Below are 27,939 nucleotides of genomic sequence, written 5' to 3' on the forward strand. Positions count from 1 at the left end.
AATTTCTAGAGCTAAAGAGAATGAAATTACTGAAACTGATGAAATACCTGAATATGAAAATATTTAGACACCTATTAGATCTAGTTCTCCTAGATATGAATTTCCTAAGATACTGGAAGGTTATGTTATGGATGAGGAGACAACTAGAGACTTTCTTACTTGCAATGATAGGGATGATCTTAAGAAATTATTATGCAAACTAAAGGAGAAATCTTTGAAACGTGATCCCAAGTTTGCTACTTCACCTATATTTGTTGATGATAAGGATTAGGAATTCTCTGTCGACCCAGAGTTAATTACTTTGGTTGAATCTGATACTTTCCATGGTTATGAAACTGAAACCGTTGTGGCGCGTCTTACTAAGTTGAATGATATAGCCACCCTATTTGCTCATGATGAGAAAATTCGCTACTATTATATTCTCAAGTTATTTCCGTTCTCATTAAAGGGTGATGCTAGGACTTGGTATAATACTCTTGCTCCTGGTTGTGTGCGTAGTCCCCAGGATATGATTTACTACTTCTCGAAAAATATATTCCTACTCATAAGAAACAAGCTGCATTACAGGAAATATTTAACTTTGTGCAAATTGAAGAAGAGAGTCTGTCGGTGGGAACAACACCTATGGGATCACTGGGATCCCGTCTACGGTTGGCGGGCGCGGGGTTGTGCAAAGAGCAGGTCTAGGAGCCAGCACAAAGATCGTTTACCCAGGTTCGTGCCGCGAGGATGCGTAATACCCTAGTCCTGCTTTGGTGTATGTATTTGAGTGTTCTTGAGTTCTTGAGCTAGCTACGGCGCGTGTGTAGCCCAAAAGATCCGAATCCTCCTCCTGGATGCCTCGGGCCTCCTTTTATAGGCAAAAGGGGTCACCAAAGTGGCACACATGAGGTGGAAGGGTGTACAGTGGATGAGTCTATCCTCTGGCACCGCCAGACAAACGCATTTAATGCGCTGTCGACGTGCCCCTCTTGCTTTATAGGGGACGGCAAGGAAGCTAGTCCCAGCTATCGCCGCCTTGCCTGGCTGCGACGCGCGTCCGAGCTGACGAGGCGTTGTAGCGCCACGTTGGCTGGCTGCTGGGCTGGTGCGGTGGCGGAGTCTTCATGAAGATCTGCATGTCTCCACGCAGGCGCCTGCTGAGTCAGTGTAGAGGCCGCACGCTGCCACGCAGATGCCTGCCCAGCTGGTTGGGCAAGCAGCTGTATGGGAGCGGCGGTGGAGCCTTGGCAGACGTGGGCCTGGCCGCGGCCCCGCTGATGTCCTCGGCAAGGGCCTTGCTGGGGGAGCGACAAGGGTCTTGCCGTGGTACTACAGTCTTCCCCGGCAAGGGTCTTGCCAGGGGTCTTGTGGATTTCCTTGGCAAGGATCTCGCCGAGGATCGTCGTCTTCTGGTCCTCATCTGATCTTGAGTGCTTATAATCTTCACAAAGATCTGCATTCCACCATGGAGGTGCCTCCCGAGCCTTGGTTCCAATGTGGTTGTTGGAACAGTTGGGCTCAAGGGTGGCGCGCTCTGCTGGCGTCGGGCAAGTTGCCCCGGCAAGGCTCTTGCCGGGGCTGCGGAGGCCGCCCCGGCAAGGGTCTTGCCGGGGGAGTCCACCTCGCACTCTTGATCTTTGTGTTTCTTGGTCTTGGCGTTGCTTTGCCCGTCTTGTGCCTTTGGCCGGAGTGCTTTCTGATGTTCTTGCGCTTCTGCTCCTTCCCCTTGCCCTGCTAAGTGTGGCCGCAGGCGTGGCTCTGACTACCCATGCACAAGTAGAGGGTAAAACAGGAGAGCCCCTACTTTTGTACACCGACAGGAGCCCCCGGGCCTGGGCCACACATAAGTGCAACGCGTTGTTGGGCCAGGCCTAGAACGGTGCACGGGCAGGTGGGGCGGATTTTTACTGCAGTAACTTTCCCGTCCGCTGCGCTTCCCCACGACCCGGGGTGAATGCGCGATGTGGAGGGCCGTGTGTGACGTGGGGGTCATGCGTGGGACGATTCCCTCACGCATGCGTCACATCGTAGTAAATGGTAAAGACGCAGCCTGCGCCTTCCCCATAAAAAGGAATAACCGCAGGCGCGCTGCTCATTTACCCCCTGCGCCTTCTCCAATCTTGGAACCGCCGTTCCTTCCTCCCTCCTTCTCAAGCTCTCGCTTTCGCTCGCCGCTGCCGCACCCTCATCGTCCTCAACCTCACCTCTTCTCTGGTTGCCATGGCGCCCAAATCCAGCAGAGGCAAGGGAGTGGCGGAGGACGCCGGGGAGAAGGGGATGCCGGAGAGCGAGCTGGCGGTGCTCCGGATGCTGGTTGCCCTCTTCCCCTCGATGGTTGATGCGGTCCACCTCGGGGACTACTTCAGGCCCCTGTGGGGGCGAAGACCAGGGGGGAGACGACAGGGCATCCGGCCACGCGTATCATCCCTGCCGATTTTGCTGAGGCTGGCCCAAATCGGTATCCCTTTTTCGTTGATTATTTCTCCTGTGGCCTCTGCCCCCCTTTCTCCAATTTTTTCAATGACGTCATGCACACCTATGGCTTCCACCTTCTGGATTTCACGCCGAATGTCGTGGCGTGCATGGCCCTTTTTGCCCACCTCTGTGAGGGCTTTGCCGGAGTGCTCCCCAGCACGGCGCTCTTCCGCCACTACTTCTATCCCCGCATCCAGGTGGGGGGCGCCCATCTCCGGCTGTGTCACTTGGATCCCAAGGACCAAGGAGAAAGCACGTATCCGGAGGGCGCCCAGAAGCAGAGGTGGGAAGAATGGCGGGGCCGGTGGCTGTGGATTGAGGAGGAGGATCCCCAGGAGTTCTGCCAGGTTCGTCAGAGCCTGCGAGCCCGTCGTGAGGAATGGAGCGACCTTGACGCCAACGACAAGAAGCTCACGACTGTTACCACCAGAATCCATCGCCTCGCCAAGGCCGGGCTCACCCTCGAAATGATTGGGGCCGATTTCCTCCACCACCGAATCGCTCCACTCCATAACAAGGGGAGGCCGGCCCGGCTCTTCAGGAACGCGGCCGACATCATGAGGCTTCGCACCGGCTTGAAGCACAACTTTACGGTGATGGGGCACCCATTTTTGTCAGAGGATCTTCCAGCTTGATGTGTTCAGTGACGGCAGGGCCGAGAGAACCGGCAAGGCCGCGAAGGCCGGCAAGGTGGTCAAGGGGCCACTATTTGGGTTGCCGGCGGGAGTGGTCCGCTGAGCAACAACTCCCGCCAATCCGACATCATTGCCATGATGCCGGACTTCAATGCGCATGGCCTTGACCCAAATTGGGTTGAGCCAGAGGCGGCGCGGGTGTAGGAGTTCTTCGACAGCCTGTCGGAGAGATACGTCCGCGACGAGCCATTGCTTATCCAGGACACCACCCAAGCGGAGCTGGACTACATCGCCGCCAGGGCGGCGGAGGCGGAGCTCGCCAAGGAGGCCGGCAGCGCCGGCGCTGTGGAGGATGAATACGGCGCGACTGCGGAGGACAGGGAGCTCGCCCAGTGGGCGGAGTTTGCCGGGGAGGCCAGCAGCGCTGACACCACCCCCCATTAAGGATGTGGTCGAGGAGTCGACCGAGAAGGAGGCCGAGGCCGACGACCCTCCGCCCATGGGGAAGAGACGCACCCTGCGGCGGGCCAGCTCCGGCGAGCTGGTCCGGCCCGGCAAGACTGCGCAACGGCAGGAGGTCCAGGGGGAGTCCGTGCGCTAAACGAGGGCCGCGGCAGCGAGGAAAATGGTGAAGGCCCCGGCAGCAAAGAAGAAGGCGACTACCTCCTCTTCGTCCAAGCGTCGCCAGACCCCATCTCCTTCCCCTCCTCCCGCAGATGTCAACACGGAAGTCATCTTCGATTTTGGGTCCCTTAGCCCGAGGAGGAAGAGGAAAGCAGCCGAGGAGGAGGCAGAGGATGAGTAAGCATTGATACGTCCATTTTGCATCATGCTTTTATGTTGATATTTATTGCATTATGGGCTGTTATTATGCATTATGTCACAATACTTATGCCTATTCTCTCTTATTTTACAAGGTTTACATAAAGAGGGAGAATGCCGGCAGCTGGAATTCTGGGCTGGAAAAGGAGCAAATATTAGAGACCTATTTTGCGCAACTCCAAAAGTCCTGAAACTCCACGGAAGTCATTTTTGGAAATAATAAAAAATACTGAGCGAAGAAAATACCAGAGGGGGCCCACACCCAGGCCACGAGGGTGGGGGGCGCGCCCCCTGCCTCGTGGGCCCCCTGGCAGGCCTCCGGTGCCCATCTTCTGCTATATGAAGTCTTTCCTCCGAGAAAAAAAAATCATAAGCAAGCTTTCGGGAAGGAACTCCGCCGCCATGAGGCGGAACCTTGGCGGAACCAATCTAGGGCTCCGACAGAGCTGTTCTGCCGAGGAAACTTCCCTCCGGGAGTGGGAAATCATCGCCATCGTCATCACCAACGATCCTCTCATCGGGAGGGGGTCAATCTCCATCAACATCTTCACCAGCACCATCTCCTCTCAAACCCTAGTTCATCTCTTGTATCCAATCTTTGTCCCAAAGCCTCAGATTGGTACCTGTGGGTTGCTAGTAGTGTTGATTACTCGTAGTTGATGCTAGTTGGTTTATTTGGTGGAAGATCATATGTTCAGATCCATTATACATATTAATACCCCTCTAATTATGAACATGAATATGATTTGTGAGTAGTTACGTTTGTTCCTAAGGACATGGGAGAAGTCTTGCTATTAGTAGTCATGTGAATTTGGTATTCGCTCAATATTTTGATGAGATGTATGTTGTCTCTCCTCTAGTGTTGTTATGTGAACGTCGACTACATGACACTTCACCATTATTTGGGCCTAGAGGAAGGCATTGGGAAGTAATAAGTAGATGATGGGTAGCTAGAGTGACAGAAGCTTAAACCCTAGTTTATGCGTTGCTTCGTAAGGGGCTGATTTGGATCCATATGTTTCATGCTATGGTTAGGTTTACCTTAATACTTATTTTGTAGTTGCGGATGCTTGCAATAGGAGTTAATCATAAGTGGGATGCTTGTCCAAGTAAGGACAGAACCGAAGCACTGGTCCACCCACATATCAAATTATCAAAGTAACGAACGCGAATCATATGAACGTGATGAAAACTAGCTTGACGATAATTCCCATGTGTCCTCGGGAGCGTTTTCCTTCATATAAGAATTGTCCAGGCTTGTCATTTGCTACAAAAAGGATTGGGTCATCTTGCTACACTTTATTTAGACTTGTTACTTGCTACCCGTTACAAATTACCTTATCACAAAACTATCTGTTACCGAAAATTTCAGTGCTTGCAGAGAATACCTTGCTGAAAACTGCTTGTCATTTCCTTCTGCTCCTCATTGGGTTCGACACTCTTACTTATCGAAAGGACTACGATAGATCCCTATACTTGTGGGTCATCAAGACTCTTTTCTAGCGCCGTTGCCAGGGAGTGAAGCGCCTTTGGTAGGTGGAATTTGGTAAGGAAAAAATTTATATATTGTGCTGAAATTTACTGTCACTTGTTACTATGGAAAGTAATCCATTGAGGGGCTTGTTCGGGGTATCTTCACCCCGACCGGTAGAGCAAATAGTTGCTCCTCGACCTTCTGAACCTACTGAAAATGTTTACTTTGAAATCCCTTCGGGTATGATAGAGAAACTGCTAGCTAATCCTTTTGCAGGAGATGGAACATTGCATCCCGATTTACACTTAATCTATGTGGATGAAGTTTGTGGATTATTTAAGCTTGCAGGTATGCCCGATGATGTTATCAAGAAGAAGGTCTTCCCTTTATCTTTGAAGGGAGATGCATTGACATGGTATAGGCTATGTGATGATATGGGATCATGGGACTACAAGCGATTGAAATTGGAATTTCATCAGAAGTTTTATCCTATGCATCTTGTTCATCGTGATCGTAATTATATATATAATTTTTGGCCTCGCGAAGGAGAAAGCATCGCTCAAGCTTGGGGGAGGCTTAAGTCAATGTTATATTCATGCCCCAATCATGATCTCTCAAGAGAAATGATTATTCAAAAATTTTATGCTCGGCTTTCTGACAACAATCACTCCATGCTCGATACTTCTTGTACTGGTTCTTTTATGATGAAGACTATTGAATTCAAATGGGATTTATTGGAAAGAATTAAACGCAACTCTGAAGATTGGGATCTTGACGAAGGTAAGGAGTCAGGTATAACACCTAAGTTTGATTGTGTTAAATCTTTTATGGATACCGATGTTTTCCGTAAATTTAGCACTAAATATGGACTTGACTCTGAGATAGTAGCTTCTTTTTGTGAATCCTTTGCTACTCATGTTGGTCTCCCTAAGGAGAAGTGGTTTAAATATCATCCTCCCATAGAAGTAAAAGTAGTTGAACCTATTAAAGTTGAAGAAAAGACTATCACTTATAATGATCCTATTGTTCCTACTGCTTATGTTGAGAAACCACCTTTCCCTATTAGAATAAAGGATCATGCTAAAGCTTCAACTGTGGTTCTTAAGAGTAATAGTAGAACTTATACAACTCCTGAGAAAATTAAGGTTGAACCTAATATTGCTATGGTTAAATATCTCTTGGCTAATAATATCGATGGGCATGTTATTTATTTCTGTGAGGAAACTACTAGAATTGCTAAGCCTGGTGCTAAAGATAAACATAGACCTGTGGTAGGCATGCCTGTTATTTCTGTTAAAATAGGAGATCATTGTTATCATGGCTTATGTGATATGGGTGCTAGTGCTAGTGCAATACCTCATTCTTTATACGAAGAAATTATGCATGATATTGCACCTGCTGAGATAGAAGATATCGATGTTACCATTAAGCTTGCCAATAGAGATACTATTTCACCAATTGGGATTGTTAGAGATGTTGAAGTCTTGTGTGGGAAAGTTTAATATCCTACCGATTTTCTTGTTCTTGGTTCCCCACAATATAGCTTTTGCCCCATTATATTTGGTAGACCCTTCTTGAACACTGTCAATGCTAAGATAGACTGCGAAAAGGATGTTGTTACTATTGGTTTTGGTGATATGTCTCATGAGTTCAATTTTTCTAAATTTCGTAGACAACCCCGTGATGAGGAATTGCCTAGTAAGGATGAAATTATTGGTCTTGCTTCTATTGTCGTGCCTCCTAATGATCCTTTAGAACAATATTTGCTTGATCATGAAAATGATATGTTTATGAATGAAAGAAGGGAATTAGATGAAGTATTCTTTAAACAGGGACCTATTCTGAAACACAACTTGCCTGTTGAAATCCTAGGGGATCCTCCTCCACCCAAGGGTGATCCCGTGTTTGAGCTTAAACCATTGCCTGATACTCTTAAATATGCTTATCTTGATGAAAAGAAGATATATCTTGTTATTATTAGTGCTAACCTTTCAGAGCATGAAGAAGAGAAATTATTGAAAACTCTGAAGAAGCACCGTGCTGCTATTGGATATACTCTTGATGATCTTAAGGGCATTAGTCCCACTCTATGTCAACACAAAATAAATTTGGAGAAAGACGCCAAACCAGTTATTGATCACCAACGACGGCTGAATCCTAAGATGAAAGAAGTGGTAAGAAAGGAAATACTAAAGCTCCTTGAGGCAGGTATAATTTATCCGTTGCTGATAGTCAGTGGGTAAGTCTTGTCCATTGTGTCCCTAAGAAGGGAGGTATTACTGTCGTTCCTAATGATAAAGATGAATTGATCCCGCAAAGAATTATTACAGGTTATAGGATGGTAATTGATTTCCGTAAATTAAATAAAGCTACTAAAAAGGATCATTACCCCTTGCCATTCATTGATCAAATGCTAGAAAGATTATCCAAACATACACATTTTTGCTTTCTAGATGGTTACTCTGGTTTCTCTCAAATACCTGTGTCAGCTGATGATCAAGCAAAGACCACTTTTACTTGCCCTTTCGGTACTTTTGCTTATAGACGTATGCCTTTTGGTTTATGTAATGCACCTGCTACCTTTCAAAGATGCATGATGGCTATATTCTCTGACTTTTGTGAAAAGATTTGTGAGGTTTTCATGGATGATTTCTCCGTTTATGGATCCTCTTTTGATGATTGCTTGAGCAACCTTGATCGAGTTTTGCAGAGATGTGAAGAAACTAATCTTGTCTTGAATTGGGAGAAATGCCACTTTATGGTTAATGAAGGCATTGTCTTGGGGCATAAGATTTCTGAAAGAGGTATTGAAGTTGATAAAGCTAAAGTTGATGCTATTGAAAAGATGCCGTGTCCTAAGGACATCAAAGGTATAAGAAGTTTCCTTGGTCATGCCGGTTTTTATAGGAGGTTCATTAAGGACTTCTCAAAAATTTCTCGGCCTCTGACTAATCTATTACAAAAAGATATTCCTTTTGTCTTTGATGATGATTGTGTAGAAGCATTTGAAATACTTAAGAAAGCGTTGATTTCTGCACCTATTGTTCAGCCACCTGATTGGAATTTACCCTTTAAAATTATGTGTGATGCTAGTGATTATGCTGTAGGTGTTGTTCTAGGGCAAAGAGTTGATAAGAAATTAAATGTTATTCAATATGCTAGTAAAACTCTAGACAATGCCCAGAGAAATTATGCTACTACTGAAAAAGAATTCTTAGCAGTTGTATTTGCTTGTGATAAGTTTAGACCTTATATTGTTGATTCTAAAGTAACTATTCACAATGATCATGCTGCTATTAAATATCTTATGGAAAAGAAAGATGCTAAACCTAGACTTATTAGATGGGTTCTCTTGCTACAAGAATTTGATTTGCATATTATTGATAGAAAGGGAGCTGAGAACCCCGTTGCAGACAACTTGTCTAGGTTAGAGAATGTTCTTGATGACCCACTACCTATTGATGATAGCTTTCCTGATGAACAATTAGCTGTCATAAATGCTTCTCGTACTGCTCCATGGTATGCTGATTATGCTAATTACATTGTTGCTAAATTTATACCACCTAGTTTCACATACCAGCAAAAGAAAAAGTTTTTCTATGATTTGAGACATTACTTCTGGGATGACCCACATCTTTATAAAGAAGGAGTAGATGGTGTTATTAGACGTTGTGTACCTGAGCATGAACAGGAACAGATCCTACGCAAGTGTCACTCCGAGGCTTATGGAGGACACCACGCTGGAGATAGAACTGCACATAAGGTATTGCAATCCGGTTTTTATTGGCCTACTCTCTTCAAGGATGCCCGTAAGTTTGTCTTATCTTGTGATGAATGTCAAAGAATTGGTAATATTAGTAGACGTCAAGAAATGCCTATGAATTATTCACTTGTTATTGAACCATTTGATGTTTGGGGCTTTGATTATATGGGACCGTTTCCTTCCTCTAATGGGTATACACATATTTTAGTTGCTGTTGATTACGTTACTAAGTGGGTAGAAGCTATTCCAACTAGTAGTGCTGATCATAACACCTCTATTAAGATGCTTAAAGAAGTTATTTTTCCGAGGTTTGGAGTCCCTAGATATTTAATGACTGATGGTGGTTCACATTTTATTCATGGTGCTTTTCGTAAAATGCTTGCTAAGTATGATGTTAATCATAGAATTGCATCTCCATATCACCCACAGTCTAGTGGTCAAGTAGAATTGAGTAATAGAGAGCTCAAATTAATTTTGCAAAAGACTGTTAATAGATCTAGAAAGAATTGGTCCAAGAAACTTGATGATGCATTATGGGCCTATAGAACTGCATATAAAAATCCTATGGGTATGTCTCCGTATAAAATGGTTTATGGAAAAGCATGTCACTTACCTCTCGAACTAGAACATAAGGCATATTTGGCCACTAAAGAGCTCAATTAGGATTTCAAACTTGCCGGTGAGAAGAGGTTATTTGAAATTAGCTCACTTGATGAATGGAGAACCCAGGCTATGAGAATGCCAAACTGTTTAAAGAAAAAGTTAAAAGATGGCATGACAAAAGGATACAAAAGCATGAGTTTAATGTAGGTGATTATGTGTTGCTATACAACTCTCGTTTTAGATTTTTTGCAGGAAAACTTCTCTCTAAATGGGAAGGTCCTTACGTTATCGAGGAGGTCTATCGTTCCGGTGCCATAAAAATTAACAACTTCGAAGGCACAAATCCGAAGGTGGTGAACGGTCAAAGAATCAAACATTATATCTCAGGTAATCCTATAAATGTTGAAACTAATGTTATTGAAACCATAACCCCGGAGGAATACATAAGGGACACTTTCCAGAACATTTCAGACCCCGAAAAGGAATAGGTACGTGGTACGGTAAGTAAACCAACTCCAAAACAGTTCTAATGGCAATTTTTCTCCGTTTTGGAATATTTAGAAAAATAGGAAAATAAGAAGCAGTCTGGGAAGGACACGAGGCTTCCACGAGGGTGGGAGGCGCACCCCCTGCCTCATGGGCACCTCGTGCGCTCTCCGGACTCCATTTTCTTGCACGATACTTCTTTTGGTCGGTGAAAATTCATTAGATAATCCCCGAAGGTTTTGACCACCGTACCACGCAAATATCCTCTGTTTTTGTTTTGAGCTGTTTGCTGCCGCAGATTTGGAGCAAGATGTCATCTCAGGATTCAGACAGAGAGAGCTATGTCTCACACCTCATTGTTGACCCAAAGGCTTATGGGGATCTATCTCCTTGTGATCGAACTACGGATGAGGAGGAGGATGCCCATTTGATGAGGATCAACGATTCAAGTTCAGAGGAGGAGGATGTCCCTCTACCTCAACCTGGGGATATGCACGTGAAGTTCAAGAAGCTAGTCTCCCTAAGAGGACTAAACTATCTAACAATCGATCTATTCCTTCTCGTTTTCGGCAGAAAAGCAAAGGAGATTTATGTGACAAGATCTTGAAGCTAGAGTCGGAGGTCGATGATTTAAAGGAGGAAATTGCTCTTCTCAATTATAATATGAAGAAGCTGAAAGCACAATTTACATCATCAACAACTCCATCATCACCACCTCCGAAGAAAGAGACATAATCACATGGGTATGGGCACTCCCCTTGGCAACTGCCAAGCTTGGGGGAGGTGCCCCGGTATCGTATCACCATCACACTCCTATTTTTACCGTTTTTCTTAGTTCGATCCTTTTAGTAATATCTTGATCTAGTAGAATACAGTTTTAGTATGATTTAGTTTTAGTTTTGCTTTATGATCCCTCTATGTAATCGGGTCCGTGAGCTATATATAATAAAGATTAGTGTTGAGTCAAGGGCTTGATTATCTTGCTATGATCTTGAGGGAATAAAAGAAAAGAAAAAAAGGAAGAAAGAATAAAAAGAAATAAAAGAGATCATATTGATCTTATGGAGAGTAATGACTTCACATATAAAGAGTATGATGATTAAAAGTTGTTGAGAGTTGACAAACATAGTTTTGGTCATCGTTGCAATTAATAGGAAGTAATAAAGAAAGAGAGGTTTCACATATAAATATACTATCTTGGACATCTTTTATGATTGTGAGCACTCATTAAAATATGACATGCTAAAGAGTTGATGTTGGACAAGGAAGACAACGTAATGGGTTATGTTTTCTTATATCTGAAATAAAGTATATTGTCATGGATCATCCAACATGTTGAGCTTGCCTTTCTCCCTCATGCTAGCCAATTCTTTGCACCAAGTAGAGATACTACTTGTGCTTCCAAATACCCTTAAACCCAGTTTTGCCATGAGAGTCCACCATATCTACCTATGGATTGAGTAAGATCCTTCAAGTAAGTTGTCATCGGTGCAAGCAATAAAAATTGCTCTCTAAATATGTATGATTTATTAGTGTGGAGAAAATAAGCTTTATACGATCTTGTGATGTGGAAGAAATAAAAGCGACGGACTGCATAATAAAGGTCCATATCACAAGTGGCAATATAAAGTGACGTTCTTTTGCATTAAGATTTCGTGCATCCAACCATGAAAGCGCATGACAACCTCTGCTTCCCTCTGCGAAGGGCCTATCTTTTACTTTTATCTTTACCCTTATGCAAGAGTCATGGTGATCTTCACCTTTCCTTTTTACATTTTATCCTTTGGCAAGCACATTGTGTTGGAAAGATCCTGATATATATATATCCAATTGGATGTAAGTTAGCATGAGCTATTATTGTTGACATTACCCTTGAGGTAAAAGGTTGGGAGGCGAAACTATAAGCCCCTATCTTTCTCTGTGTCCGATTAAAACTCCATACCCATAAGTATTGCGTGAGTGTTAGCAATTGTGAAAGACTAAATGATAGTTGAGTATGTGGACTTGCTGAAAAGCTCTTATATTGACTCTTTCTGATGTTATGATAAATTGCAATTGCTTCAATGACTGAGATTATAGTTTGTTAGTTCTCAATGAAGTTTCTGATTCATACTTGACATTGTGGATAGATTGTTACTTTAGCATAAGAAATAATATGACAATATCTATATATGTTGTTGTTATGAGAATGATCATGCTGCCTTCATGTCCGTATTTTATTTTATCGACACCTCTATCTCTAAACATCTGGACATATTTATCGTTATCGGCTTCCGCTTGAGGACAAGCGAGGTCTAAGCTTGGGGGAGTTGATACGTCCATTTTGCATCATGCTTTTATATTGATATTTATTGCATTATGGGCTGTTATTACACATTATGTCACAATACTTATGCCTATTCTCTCTTATTTTACAAGGTTTACATAAAGAGGGAGAATGCCGGCGGCTGGAATTCTGGGCTGGAAAAGGAGCAAATATTAGAGACCTATTCTGCGCAACTCCAAAAGTCCTGAAACTCCACGAAAGTCTTTTTTGGAAATAACTAAAAATACTGATCGAAGAAAATACAAGACGGGGCCCACACCCAGGCCACGAGGGTGGGGGGCGTGCCCTACCCCCCTGGGCATGCCCCCCTCCCTCGTGGTACCCTGGCAGGCCTCCGGTGCCCATCTTCTGCTATATGAAGTCTTTCGTCCGAGAAAAAAATCATAAGCAAGCTTTCGGGAAGAAACTCCGCCGCCAAGAGGCAGTACCTTGGCGGAACCAATCTGGGGCTCCGACAGAGCAGTTCTGCCGGGGAAACTTCCCTCCGGGAGGGGGAAATCATCGCCATCGTCATCACCAATGATCCTCTCATCGGGAGGGGGTCAATCTCCATCAACATCTTCACCAGCGCCATCTCCTCTCAAACCCTAGTTCATCTCTTGTATCCAATCTTTGTCCCAAAGCCTCAGATTGGTACCTGTGGGTTGCTAGTAGTGTTGATTACTCCTTGTAGTTGATGCTAGTTGGTTTATTTGGTGGAAGATCATATGTTCAGATCCATTATACATATTAATACCCCTCTGATTATGAACATGAATATGATCTGTGAGTAGTTACGTTTGTTCCTGAGGACATGGGAGAAGTCTTGCTATTAGTAGTCATGTGAATTTGGTATTCGTTCGATATTTTGATGAGATGTATGTTGTCTCTCCTCTAGTGGTGTTATGTGAACGTCGACTACATGACACTTCACCATTATTTGGGCCTAGAGGAAGGCATTGGGAAGTAATAAGTAGATGATGGGTTGCTAGAGTGACAGAAGCTTAAACCCAAGTTTATGGGTTGCTTCGTAAGGGGCTGATTTGGATCCATATGTTTCATGCTATGGTTAGGTTTACCTTAATACTTCTTTTGTAGTTGCGGATGCTTGCAATAGGAGTTAATCATAAGTGGGATGCTTGTCCAAGTAAGGACAGCACCCAAGCACCGGCCCACCCACATATCCAATTATCAAAGTAACGAACGCGAATCATATGAACGTGATGAAAACTAGGTTGACGATAATTCCCATGTGTCCTCGGTAGCGTTTTCCTTCATATAAGAAATTTTCCAGGCTTGTCCTTTGCTACAAAAAGGATTGGGCCATCTTTCTGCACTTTATTTACACTTGTTACTTGCTACCCATTACAAATTACCTTATCACAAAACTATCTGTTACCGAAAATTTCAGTGCTTGCAGAGAATACCTTACTGAAAACTGCTTGTCATTTCCTTCTGCTCCTCATTGGGTTCGACACTCTTACTTATCGAAAGGACTACGATGGATCCCCTATACTTGTGGGTCATCAAGCATCTTGTTTTCTTTTTGCCATCTCCGTCCCCTCAGACCGTGCCGCTTTTCTTGACTTGTTTTCATCTTTGCGGGGATGTCGAGACGCTGGCCCAGAGGGTGGCGAAGAGGGCCAGGGCCTCGACGGGCTGCCAGCCCCGGCAGGCACCTCGAGCACGCCGCTGGTGGTGGAGAGCAGCCCGGATAACAGCCCCCGGCGCAGCCCCCAGCGTGCGTTCTTCACTCACTCCCCATCAACATTTGTTGGGGTACGATCCCCTGGCGCTGACCTTGCCGTTGTTGCAGGAGGAGGACGGCAGCAGGAGGAGCCACTGGGGGCCACCCCAACATGCCGCCCCCGTCGACCACGCTGCCCCAAGGGGCGTCCCCGGCAAGGGCGCAAAGCACTGAGCCCATGCGCACAGAGGAGGAGGAGAAGAACGTGGGCGCTGGCGGCTCCGCCCCAGTGCCAAATGTTGGCGGGGAGGGGGCCTCTTCTACCCAGCCCAGCACGGGTAAGTGATTTGCCTTCTGTCCTTGTACGTTCTCTTCTTTTTTCCCTTCGAATCTTGGTCTTTGAATCTTGGTCTTGGCCTCGCCTCACTCCCCTTCTCAGCGTCTAGATCCTTCCCCGGCGGACCCGAAGGACGTTGACGCCGTCATCGAGGAGGTCGCCAGGGACGCCGCGGACGAGGCCGACAAGATCACTGCCGAGGAGGCTGCCAAGGCTGCCGCTGAAGAGGCCGCCAAGGGGTCTGCTAAGGAAACCGACAAGGCCGCTGCCGAGGAGGGCGGCAAGAGGCCTGCCGGGGAGGCCGGCAAGGCCACTGCCGAGGAGGGGGTGGTCGACGACCAACCTTCCTCCTCTGCCGCCTCTCCCTCGGGCAGGTACCTAAAGGTGAGCAACGACCTGTTCGTCCACCTCCCAGGGGCGGCGAGCACTGGGGCGCCCACCGAGGGGGAGGTGTTCGATGATGAGGTGCTCGCCGCCGCCGGGCTTGAAGTTGTTGACGAACCGAGCGCCGGTGGCGGTGGTTCCTAAGAAGAGCGGCTCCTCCAGGCCATGAGCGCCAACTTCCAGAAGCTCCAGGCGCTTCACCGTGCCCGCCTGGACAAGGCCAAGTCCAGGATGGCGGTGGTGGACAAGGCGGAGGCGGACCTCGAGGAGCGCGTCGCCGAGGCGCAGGCTTGGTTTCGCCTGGCCCACAAGGACTTGAAGGCCGCCCAGGACGTGCTGGCTGAGCGTAAGCTGGAGCTTGTCATGAAGCAGGCCAACATCGAGAAGGCCCAGGAGGCGGCGAAGCAACAGGCCGCCCATGACGAGGCCACTCGGCACCAGCACCAGGCCGTGCTAAACTCCCAGGAGGAGGACCTTGCCTCTCGCGAGGAGAAGCTTGCTGCGACACTCCGCGGCAAGGACGAGGAGGTCGAGAAGCTTGTCGTGCAGCGGACCCAGGAGCTGGAGCAGAGGCACAGAGAGGCGCTCGATGCCCAAGCCTCGATCCACGTGGGCAAGGTGAAGGAGCGTGAGGTGGAGCGGGATGGGCTGAAGGATCAGGCCCTGAAGTTGGCAAAGGAGAAGGACACGCTCAATGGTGCTCTGGTGGAGGCGCAGGGCGCAGTCCTCGGCAAGGCTGAGCAGCTCTCCAAGGCCAACTACTCCATCAAAGACCTAAAGCTGAAGCTGGAGGGTCTCGAGGGGACGCTGTCGGAGGTCAGGGCCCGGGTGGAGACCCTGACCAAGAATCTAGAGAAGGAGAGGCAGCTGCGGAAGAACGAAGCCGCCAACCACAAGGATTTTGTGAAGGGCGAGAACCTCTGGATCAACCGCCTCGCCGACGTTGCCGGCAAGACCACCATGCAGCTGGCCACCATGGGGATGCCAAATGTGAGGTACGTCCCGGAGCCGAGCGTGAGTCCCAACGCCAAGCTGACCCTGTTCTTCGAGGGTGTTCTCGGGGCCCTGGAGCAGTTTCGCTCCAACAGGGCGGCCTCTCTGGCCGACGAGGCCCGGAAGCTTTGCCGGGGCGCCATGACCAAGGTCCTCACCAAGGTGGCGTACTGGAACCCCGACCTCGACTTCGACACCGCGCTGGAGAGCTTGCCGGAGGGTGTGGACCTTGCGACGCTCGAGGAGCGTATCAAGCCCATCATCAGCCGCGTTGGCGGAATCCAGAGGGTGGAGGGCCAGCACCAGGATTAGGCGCCCCGTTTCTCATCGCCGCTGCAGGTTCATGACCAAGACAGTTTTTATCTTTAGTTAGAACCACATCAACAATTGATTAATATAACTCTGCAGTACTTTTGGAAACGATGCATGTTATTTCCTTGTTTGATCTCCCTTTGCATGTCCACCCTACGTTAATCGGGTAGGCTCACTGGCGCGTAACCCAGGCCACGGCGCCTTGAGGACGGATCCCCAATAGCCTGCCGGGTATGCTTGCTGCCAGGCAAACCACCTTACTGCTCTCAACGCGGCCGCACGAACTGTCGAGTGGACTCGAGGCAGAACGAGAGCGTTGCCAATTGCAGAAGGCCACCCTGCCATTCTCGACGCAACCACTTGAACTATTGAGCAGACTCGAAATAGAGCAAGGGCGTTGCCAATAGTGGAAGGGGCCCATCGCGTGTAGGTTTTCCATACATAGGGCAAGATCTTCGAGGACGATAACCTTATATATAAAAAAGAGAATGCTCAAAGTTTTGCATGACTTAGCTTTTCTGCCGCTGCGCGGGTGTCCACCGCATCCGCGGACGACGCCACCCGGTTGGTCGTCTTCTTCCTTGGAGTGACGGCCACGATGAAGTCGCTGCTCCAACCGGACCAGATTTCCACAACTGTCGGTGGGAACGACACCTATGGGATCACCGGGATCCCTTCTACGGTTGGCGGGCACGGGGTTGTGCAAAGAGCAGGTCTAGGAGCCAGCACAAAGATCGTTTACCCAGATTCGGGCCGCGAGGATGCGTAATACCCTAGTCCTGCTTTGGTGTATGTATTTGAGTGTTCTTGAGTTCTTGAGCTAGCTACGGTGCGTGTGTAGCCCAAAAGATCCGAATCCTCCTCCTGGACGCCTCGGGCCTCCTTTTATAGGCAAAAGGGGTCGCCCAAGTGGCACACAGGAGGTGGAAGGGTGTATAGTGGATGAGTCTATCCTCTGGCACCGCCAGACAAACGCATTTAATGCGCTGCCGACGTGCCCCTCTTGCTTTATAGGGGACGACAAGGAAGCTCATCCCAGCTATCGCCGCCTCACCTGGCTGCGACGCGCGTCCGAGCTGACGAGGCGTTGTAGCGCCACGTTGGCTGGCTGCTGGGCTGGTGCGGTGGCAGAGTCTTCACAAAGATATGCATGTCTCCACGCAGGCGCCTGCTGGGTCGGTGTAGAGGCCGCACGCTGCCACGCAGATGCCTGCCCAGCTGGTTGGGCAAGCAGCTGTATGGGAGCGGCGGTGGAGCCTTGGCAGACATGGGCCTGGCCGCGGCCCCGCTGATGTCCTCGGCAAGGGCCTTGCCGGGGGCCCGACAAGGGTCTTGCCGTGGTACTACAGTCTTCCCCGGCAAGGGTCTTGCCAGCGGTCTCATGGATTTCCTTGGCAAGGATCTCGCCGAGGATCGTCGTCTTATGGTCCTCATCTGATCTTGAGTGCTTATGATCTTCACAAAGATCTGCATGCCACCATGGAGGCGCCTCCCGAGCCTTGGTTCCAATGTGGTTGTTCGAACCCTTGGGCTCAAGGGTGGCGCGCTCTGCTGGCGTCGGGCAAGTTGCCCCGGCAAGGCTCTTGCCGGGGCTGCGGAGGCCGCCCCGGCAAGGGTCTTGCCGGGGGAGTCCACCTCGCCCTCTTGCTCTTTTTGTTTCTTGGTCTTGGCGTTGCTTTGCCCGTCTCGTGCCTTTGGCCGAAGCGCTTTCTGATGTTCTTGCACTTCTGCTCCTTCCCCTTGCCCTGCTAAGTGTGGCCGCAGGCGTGGCTCTGACTGCCTGTGCATAGTAGAGGGGTAAAGAAGTAGAGCCCCTACTTTTGTACACCGACAGAGTCTCCCACAAGCTTGGGGGGATTCTCCAATTGTTGAATGCTTTGCATGATCATCCTCTTAAGAAAAATGAAATACTTGATATCTTCTATAATGGACTAACCGATGCTTCTAGGGACTTCCTAGATAGTTGTGCTGGTTGTGTTTACAGGGAACGAACTGTTGAACAAGCTGAGGAATTATTGAATAACATATTAAAAAATTATGATGATTGGAATCTTCCTGAACCACCGCCTAAACCTACTCCGAAGAAGAGGGGTATCTTATATCTCAGTCTTGAAGATATGCAAGAGGCAAAGAAATTTATGAAGGAAAATGGTATTAAGGCTGAGGATGTCAAAAATTTACCTCCTATTGAAGAAATATATGGGCTTGATACACCACCACCTAAGGTGGTAGAGGTAAATTCTTTAATGAAATTTAATGATAATGACAATCCTTATAAATTATAATATGCATCCTAGTCTGTGCCTTTATGAGTTTGATAACTACATTAGAAAACAGGATCACTTCAATGCAAATGTTATGAAACAATTGAAATATAATTCTGATATGATTGCTCGCTTGACTGACTTGTTATTTAGAATATCAAATGATGTTAGAGGTATATGAAAACACGCTTCTATGGTTCAAACTCAACTAGAACAAGTTGCTAAATCTCAAAGAGAATTGCTTGATGAAATGAATAATAATATCAATGATCATGCAATTAGAGTAATGACTAGAGGAGGTAGAATGACACAGGAACCACTCTATCCTAAGGGTCACCCTAAAATAATTGAACAAAACTCTCAAAGAATTAACACTAATGCGCCTAGTCCTTCTAAAAAGAAGAAGAAAAAGAAAAATGGTAGGAATTTGCATACCTCTAGTGAACCTGAAGTAGAAAAGCCTCCTGAAGCTAATAATGATGTTTCTATTTCTGATGCTGAAACTCAATCTGGTAATGAACATCCATCTAGTGATAATGAAAAAGATAATGATGTTGTTCATGAAGAAACTCAACCAAACAATTATAAACCACCAGAAAATGATGTTGAAATAGAACCAGCTGTTGATCTTGATAACCCACAACCCAAAAATAAAATATATGATAAAAGAGACTTTGTTGCTAGAAAAAATGGAAGGGAAAGAGAACCATGGCTTCAAAAACACATGCCCTTTCCACCTAATTAAATCAACTAAGAAGAAAGATGATGAATAATTTGAACGTTTTGCTGAAATGATTAGGCCAGTCTTTTTGCGCACACGCTTGACTGATATTTTGAAGATGGCCCCTTATGCAAAATACATGAAATACATCATCAATCATAAAAGAAAAATACCTGAAGCTGAAATCTCCACCATACTTGCTAATTCTTCTTCTAAGGATGGAGTACCTAAAAAACTTGGAGATCCAGGAATACCAACTATACCTTGCTCCATCAAAAGAAACTATGTGAAAACTACTTTATGTGATTTAGGAGCTAGTGTTAGTGTTATGCCTTTCTCTTTATACAAAAGACTTGATTTGAATAAACTCACACCTACTAAAATATCTTTGCAAATGACTGGTAAATCAACTGCCATACCTATCGGTATTTGTGAGCATGTGCCCATTGTTGTTGCAAATGTTACCATCTTAACTGACTTTGTTATACTTGAGATGCCCGAGGACGACAACATGTCGATTATCCTTGGTAGACCCTTCTTAAATACTGCAGGATCTATTATTGATTGCAATAAAAGCACGGTCACTTTTCATATCAATGGTAATGAGCATACAGTGCACTTTCCGAAGAAACATTTCCATGTGAATGGTATAAATGTAATTGAAAAATCTCCGACACTCACTATTGGAAGTTTTCAACTACCACTACCTACTACCAAAAACAAATATGATGTACTTATTGTTGGGGATATGCGTATCCCCGTTGAGGTAACTTAGTGTTTTACGAAAGTTCTTCGGTTTCATGCTAATCGAAGGTGGTTGTTAATAAGACTTTGAGATCACTTTTGAGAGGTATGAAGTTGATGAATCTAGTAGGCACAACCTTCTGTCCTCACCTTTTATTTTCTATTTTTCTTAGTTAAATAAAATAAAATGCCATGTTTATACTGTTTTCTGGATTTTCCGTGCAATAAAAAATGACCCAAAAATAAAAGTTCTCAGAATGTCCTAAAAATTTAACAAGATTTTTTCTGAATATTTCTGAATTTTTACTACAAATAACACCAGATGGGGGTGCACCATGTGGGCACAACCCACCTGGGCGCGCTAGCACCCCGAGGCGCGCCCTGGTGGGTTGTGGTCCCCATGTGGGCCACCTCCCTTATCTCTTTAGCCCATGTCATCACCTACCTCCAGAAAAAATTCACCATTGCTCTCTCCCTCATGTTCTTGCTCTCAAACCCATGGATTTCGATCTCTTTGCTCGAAGCTCCATTTCCAAAACTGTTTTGGGGGATTGCTACTTGGTATGTGACTCCTCCATTGGTCCAATTAGTTTTTTCTTTAGTGATTTATATTTCGAATAATTAGCTACTCTTGGTGCTACTGTAGATGAGCTTGCATGTTGAATTCTTAGAGTTCTAAGTAGTTTGAATGCTCAATATAGCCTCTATCCATGCTTATGAGTAGTTGCTATCAATCTTGTGGAGTTTTGTTGAGAAAAAATTTGTGTACTAAAAATTTCAGAATTTTGTTCATAGGAATAAGATGAGTTTCTTTAGGAAGTTTGCTTCCAAGAAGAACTCCAAGGGAGTTGTTGGGGAATCATCGGATAGTGACCTCCATACTCAGAGAATGGCGGATGTGTGGCCGTGCGAATGGTCACATAACCCCTTCATGGATGGAGCCGGAATCCATCAAGAGTTCGCACAATTTACTGCCAATGCTGGCCTCACCAACTTCATCGCAGCTGAGTGTGAACAGTATCATCTCCTTACAAATTCCTTTGTGCAAAGTTTTAATTTCATAAGTAGGAATAACAAGAGAGACTAGGTCGGCAGAGTTCGAGGGCTTTTATCGCACTCTGTCGGTGGGAGATGAGAGAGGGGTGTCGAGTGTCACCGCCCCTAGCTTGTAGTTTACTTCGGTGCATTATTTTGCTCTATTCATTGCGAAGTGTTTACTTGCTAGAGAGAAGGTTGGCGCACTTAGTTCCCTTGATTTTGCTGTCTTACGTCGTGCACTCTACGATGATAACACTTATAGCTTAGGAGCGATTATTGCACGTCGTCTGCAACTTAACAAGACCAAGGGTAAAATTCATGGCAGTATTTATACCACTCATTTAGCGAGTCACTTTAACGTTCAGATATGCCAACATGATTATCACTTGCCCAAGGTTTACCTAGATCGCCAGGCTATGGTAGCCCATCAATTTATTGATGGCGAGAACACTGACATTCATGTTCCCTACAACCTTGTTTCCAGTGAGGATACCCGCGATATTATTCCGTTGCCTGCACCTGCTTTGTTTGATTCTATTGCGAGGGGTGGATACAGGATCATGCCAGATGATATCATTGCCTACCGGAACACCCAGCCAGTTGCAGAGGAGAGCCTCACGAGTGGGACGCTCAGGTGCCCGCTCCACAGCACTTAAACATAGGACCTCACGACTACTACGAGTGGTGATTACCAAGTTAGGCCAAAAGCCTAAGACTGGGGGAGTACGTATTTCCACCGATATTACATTCATGTTCACACATTTCATTCCAGTTGTTGGTGTCCACACTTTCTCATTGTATTATCCATGCTAGATTTATTTTCTCGCCTTCTTCTAGTGTGTTTGAAAAACTTTGTGATAATCCAAAATTATTTCTTGCTTCTTCTCGGTTTTTCTTTCTACTTTACTTAGTTGTAGTATTAAAAGAAAACACAAAAAGATTTCTCGGTTCTTCTTTTTGCTTGTTGGGAACTTTCCGGTGTAAATAGTTTTTATCTTTTTTCCTGCTTTAATCTACTTTCTTATAGAAAAAAACTAAAAACTCCAAAAATATTTCAGTGTGTTTCTCTGAATTTCTTTTTTGTTCGTTGAGTCATACCAAGGAGAAAACCACGATGAAATTGTGGAGTGGCTCTCATTTGCATTACTGTTTATCTGACAAAGAGCCCAAATTACCTTGTCTTTACCTTTGAATAATTTTTTTATAGATTCCAGGTTAGTCCACGGCACTCTTGCACTATTATTATTTTCAAATCATTCGATCGTGCAAGTGAAAGGCAATAATGACGATATTTTGTGAACTGGTTGTGGAAGAGAGAAATGGGTATGAACTCGACGTGTTCTGTTTTTGTAAATATGTTTAACCTAGTATCCATGATTCAGCATATTATGATCAAACATGTTTGCAATGACAATTAGAGATTATAGTTTCTCATTCCATGCTTAAGTAGCTAGGACTGGATAATGATTTATATTGGATGTCAACATTGCGCTAAAATGATTATGATGTAGTATGATGATATGGTATCCTCCTCCGAATGTTTCGAGTGGCTTGACTTGGCACATGTTCATTCATGTAGTTGAATCAAAACAAGATAGCCTCTGTGGTATTTATGTTCATGGTGTTCATATCCTAGTCATGCTAGTATCCAATGTTCATTATGCATAATGCATGTTCATGACCGTTTTCGCTCTCTAGCTGGCCGCTTCCCAACCTATTTGCTAGCCTTCGCCTGTACTAAGCGGAATTACTACTCGTGCATCAAAATCCTAAAACCCAAGTTATTCCAGATGAGTCCACCATACCTACTTATACGCGGTATTACCCTGTCGTTCTAAGTAAGTTTGCATGTGCCACCTCTAAAAACTTCAAATAAATATCCTTTTTTGTGTGCCTGGATTGTTCATAGAGCGATAGGAGGTAGTCGGTATCTTGCATGCTAAGCGGTTTATTCTCACGATGAGTGTTTATTCACTCGTCCTTGCACGAGAGGGGTAGTAATAGGGATTCCCAGTCCCAAAATCAGATTGCAAATAATTAAACAAAACTCCCCCAGGACTTGTGTTGGTATGGACGGTACCCGAGGATTCGGCTAGCCGTGGAGTGTGATTGTTGGTGGATGGGGTGTAAACCTTTATCTTTATCGCTTGGGAACCACCACTAATGTGTTTAGCATGGAAGATATCGATAACTAATGGTCGCGAAGTAAACAGGAAGGGTGCATTTCTCAAAATTTCATTTACCTCTGTTTTAAAAGATGAGCTCTTGCACCACTTCAAATCCCTGCTTCCCTCTCTGAAGGGACTATCTATTTAATTTTATGTTGAGTCAACACCTTCTCAAATAAGCGCCAGATTTTGAGAGTACTATTGTCATCCTCATGCATTGTGTATAGTTAATGTTGGATGCGTCATGACTAGATCTTTTCTACCATGAATTACAATGTTTAGTCGCTGCTTGAACTCTGGAGGTGCTCTGCATTTATGTTTTGCGGTCTCAGAAAGGGCTAGCGAGATACCACCGGTGTCATATTACATCATGATTGTTTTGACAAAGTGTTGCCAGTTGAAATATTTTACTATTGCTCGCTAGTTGATTATGTCATTGATATGAGTTAATATAATTTTTAAGAGTTATTGTTGACATGGTTAGTTATAATCTTTGCTGAAAACCTGGGTGCTACTTAAGCTTATTTATGTAAACAAGAGCAAAAGAGTACGTCAAAGTTTTTCTTTTCCACTTTCAGTTTATCAAGTGAATTGCTTGAGGACAAGCAAAGGTTTAAGCTTGGGGGAGTTGATACGTCTCCGTCGTATCTACTTTTCCTAATGATTTTCCTCTTGTTTTGGACTCTAATTTGCATGATTTGAATGAAACTAACCCGGACTGACGCTATTTTCAGTAGAACTACCATGGTGTTGTTTTTGTGCAGAAATAAAAGTTCTCGGATTGGAACGAAACTTTGTGGAGAATTTTTATACAATAAAAGAAAAATACTGTAGCCAAGAACCACTGGAGGGGGCCCGTCAGGTGAGCACAACCCACTAGGGAGCCCCCCTCAGGCTCGCCCGGGTGGGTTGTGCCCACCTAGTGGCCCCGCAGACCCTGAGTCCAACTCCATAAATACCTATTTTTCCACAAAAAATCGAGGAGGAAGAATTATCTCGTTTTGCGATACAGAGCCGCCGCCACCTCCAGTTCTTCATCGGGAGGCCTAATCTGGAGTCCGTTTTGGGCTTCGGTGAGGAGGATCTTCGATCTTCATCATCACCAACCCTCCTTCATCGCCAATTCCATGATGCTCCCCACCGAGAGTGAGTAATTTCTTCGTAGGCTTGCTGGTCGGTGAGGAGTTGGATGAGATTCATCATGTAATCGAGTTTGTTTTGTTAGGGCTTGACTCCTAGTTCAAGCAGCGACTATGTTCTGAGATTGATGTTGATATGACTTTGCCATGCTTAATGCTTGTCACTTTGGGCCCGGGTGCCATGATTTCAGATCTGAACCGTTTATGTTATCACCATTATATCTATGTTCTAGATCTGATCTTGCAAGTTATATTCACCTATTACTTATTATGATCCATAAACCCCAGAGTGACAGTAGTCGGGATACTTTCCGGTGATGATCGTAGTTTGAGGAGTTTCCATATGGACCCCGCTGCCACGGGAGGGTAGGACAAAAGATGTCATGCAAGTTCTTTCCATAAGCACGTATGACTATTTACGGAATACATGCCTACATTATATTTATGAACTGGAGCTAGTTTTGTATCGCCCTAGGTTATGATTGTTATATGATGAATATCATCCAATGAATCCACCAATCCAATTCCTACGAATTTCTCTGATATTGTTCTTGCTAAGTTACTACTACTTTTGTTACCCTTACATTTGCTACAAAATCATTGCTATCACTTTTACCATTACTATTGCCGTTGCTACTAGTATCAAAACCATCATATTACTTTGCTACTAATCACATTGCCGCAGATAATTAATGTCCAGGTGTGGTTGAATTGACAACTCAGCTGCTAATACTTGCAAATAATCTTTGGCACCCCTTGTGTCGAATCAATAAATTTGGGTCGAATACTCTACCTTCGAAAACTGTTGTGATCCCCTATACTTGTGGGTTATCAGGCGCACCCTCTGGGGCGCGCCTAGGAGGCTTGTGGCCTCCCCGGAAGCTTCTGGCCCCCTTTCGAAGTCCTACGGGTGTCTTCTGGTCCAAGAAAAATCATCGCGAAAGTTTTATTCCGTTTGGTATTCTTTTTCTGTAAAACTCAAGAAAAGGAAAAAATAGAAACTGGCACTAGGCTCTAGGTTAATAGGTTAGTCCCAAAAATAATATAAAATAGCATATTAATGCATATAAAACATCCAAAATAGATAATATAATAGCATGGAACAATCAAAAATTATAGATACATTGCAGACGTATCAAGCATCCCCAAGCTTAATTCCTGCTCGTCCTCGAGTAGGTAAATGATAAAAACAGAATTTTTCATGTGGAATGCTACCTAAAATATTTATCCATGTAATATTCTTTATTGTGGCATGAATATTCAGATCCATAAGATTCAAAACAAAAGTTTAATATTGACATAAAAACAATAATACTTCAAGCATACTAACAAGGCAATTGTGTCTTCCCAAAATAACATGGCAAAAGAAAGTTATCCCTACAAAATCATATAGTCTGGCTATGCTCCATCTTCATCACACAAAGTATTTCATCATGCACAACCTCGATGACAAGCCAAGCAATTGTTTAATATTTTGGTGTTCTCAAACTTTTTCAACTTTCACGCAATACATGAGCATGAGCCATGGATATTGCACTATAGGTGGAATAGCATATGGTGGTTGTGGAGAAGACAAAAAGAAGGAGAAGTCTCACATCAACTAGGCGTATTAATGGGCTATGGAGATGCCCATCAATAGATATCGATGTGAGTGAGTAGGGATTTCCATGCAAACGATGCACTAGATCTATAAGTGTATGAAAGCTCAAAAAGAAACTAAGTGGGTGTGCGTCCAACTCGCTTGCTCACGAAGACCTAGGGAAATTTGAGGAAACCCACCATTGGAATATACAAGCCAAGTTCTATAATGAAAAAATCCCACTAGTATATGAAAGTGACAACATAGGATACTTTTATCATGAAGAACATGGTGCTAGTTTGAGGCACAAGTGTAGAAAAAGGATAGTAACACTGTCTCTTCTCTCTTTCCTCTCATTTTTTTTCATTTTTCTCTTTTTTTGTTTGGGATTCTTTGGCCTCTTTTATGTTTATAAAGTCCGGAGACTCATCCCAACTTGTTAGGGAATCATAGCTTCCACCATTCTTTCTTCACATGGGACAATGCTCTAATAATGATGATCATCACACTTTTATTTATTTACAACTCAAGAATTACAACTCGATACTAGAACAAAATATGACTCTATATGAATGCCACTGGCGGTGTACCGGGATGTGCAATGATTAAGAGTGACATGTATAAAATATATGAACGGTGGCATTGCCACAAATACTATGCCAACTACATGATCATGCAAAGCAATATGACAATGATGGTGTGTGTCATAATAAACGGAACTGTGGAAGTTGCATGGCAATATATCTCGGAATGGCTATGGAAATGCCATAATAGGTAGGTACGGTGGCTGTTTTCAGGAAGGTATATGGTGGGTTTAATGCACCGGCGAGAGTTGCACGGTACTAGAGAGGCTAGCAATGATGGAAGGTGAGAGTGCGTATAATCCATGGACTCAACATTAGTCATAAAGAACTTACATACTTCTTGCAAAAATTTATTAGCTATCGAAACAAAGTACTACACGCATGCTCCTAGGGGGATAGATTGGTAGGAAAATACCATCGCTCGTCCCCGACGGCCACCCACAAGGAAGACAATCAAAAAATAAATCATGCTCTAACTTCATCACATAACGGTTCACCATACGTGCATGCTACGGGAATCACAAACTTTACACAAGTATTTCTACCGATCCACAATTACTCACTAGCATGACTCGAATATCACCATCTTTATATCTCAAAACAATATGCAAGGAATCAAACTTCTCATAGTATTCAACGCTCTTTATATTAAAGTTTTTATTACATCCCTCTTGGATGCCCATCATATTAGGACTAAATTCATAACCTAAGAAAATTACCATGCTGTTTAAATAGACTCTGAAAATAATATAAGGGAAGCATGAAAGTTCAACAATTTCTATAAAATAAAGCCACCACCGTGCTCTAAAAGGATATAAGTGAAGCACTAGAGCAAACTGCCTAGCTCAAAAGATATAATTGAAGCACATAGAGTATCCTAATAAATTCATGATTCATGCGTGTCCCTCTAAAAAGGTGTGTGCAACAAGGATGGTTGTGGCAAACTAAAAAGCAAAGACTCATATCATACAAGACTCTCCAAGCAAAACACATATCATGTGGTGAATAAAAATATAGCCTCAAGTAAATTTACCGATGGAACGAAGATGAAACAGGGGATGCCATCCAGGGCATCCCCAAGCTTAGATGCTTGGTTGTCCTCGAATATTACCTTGGGGTGCCTTGGGAATCCTCAAGCTTAGGCTCTTACCACTCCTTATTCCATAGTCCATCAAATCTTTACCCAAAACTTGAAAACTTCACAACACAAAACACAACATAAAACTCATAAGATCTACCACTTTAGGTACTGTTGTGAACTCATTATAAATTTATATTGGTGTAATATCTACTTTATTCCAATTTATCCATGGTTCATACCCCCCAATACTACCCATAGATTCATCAAAATAAGCAAACAACACATAGAAAACAGAATCTGTCAAAAACAGAACAATCTGTAGTAATCTAAATATTACTCATACTTATGTAACTCCAAAAATTC

The sequence above is a fragment of the Triticum aestivum genome, chromosome 3D (genome assembly GCF_018294505.1).
Source record: "Triticum aestivum cultivar Chinese Spring chromosome 3D, IWGSC CS RefSeq v2.1, whole genome shotgun sequence".
Classification (NCBI taxonomy): Eukaryota; Viridiplantae; Streptophyta; class Magnoliopsida; order Poales; family Poaceae; genus Triticum; species Triticum aestivum.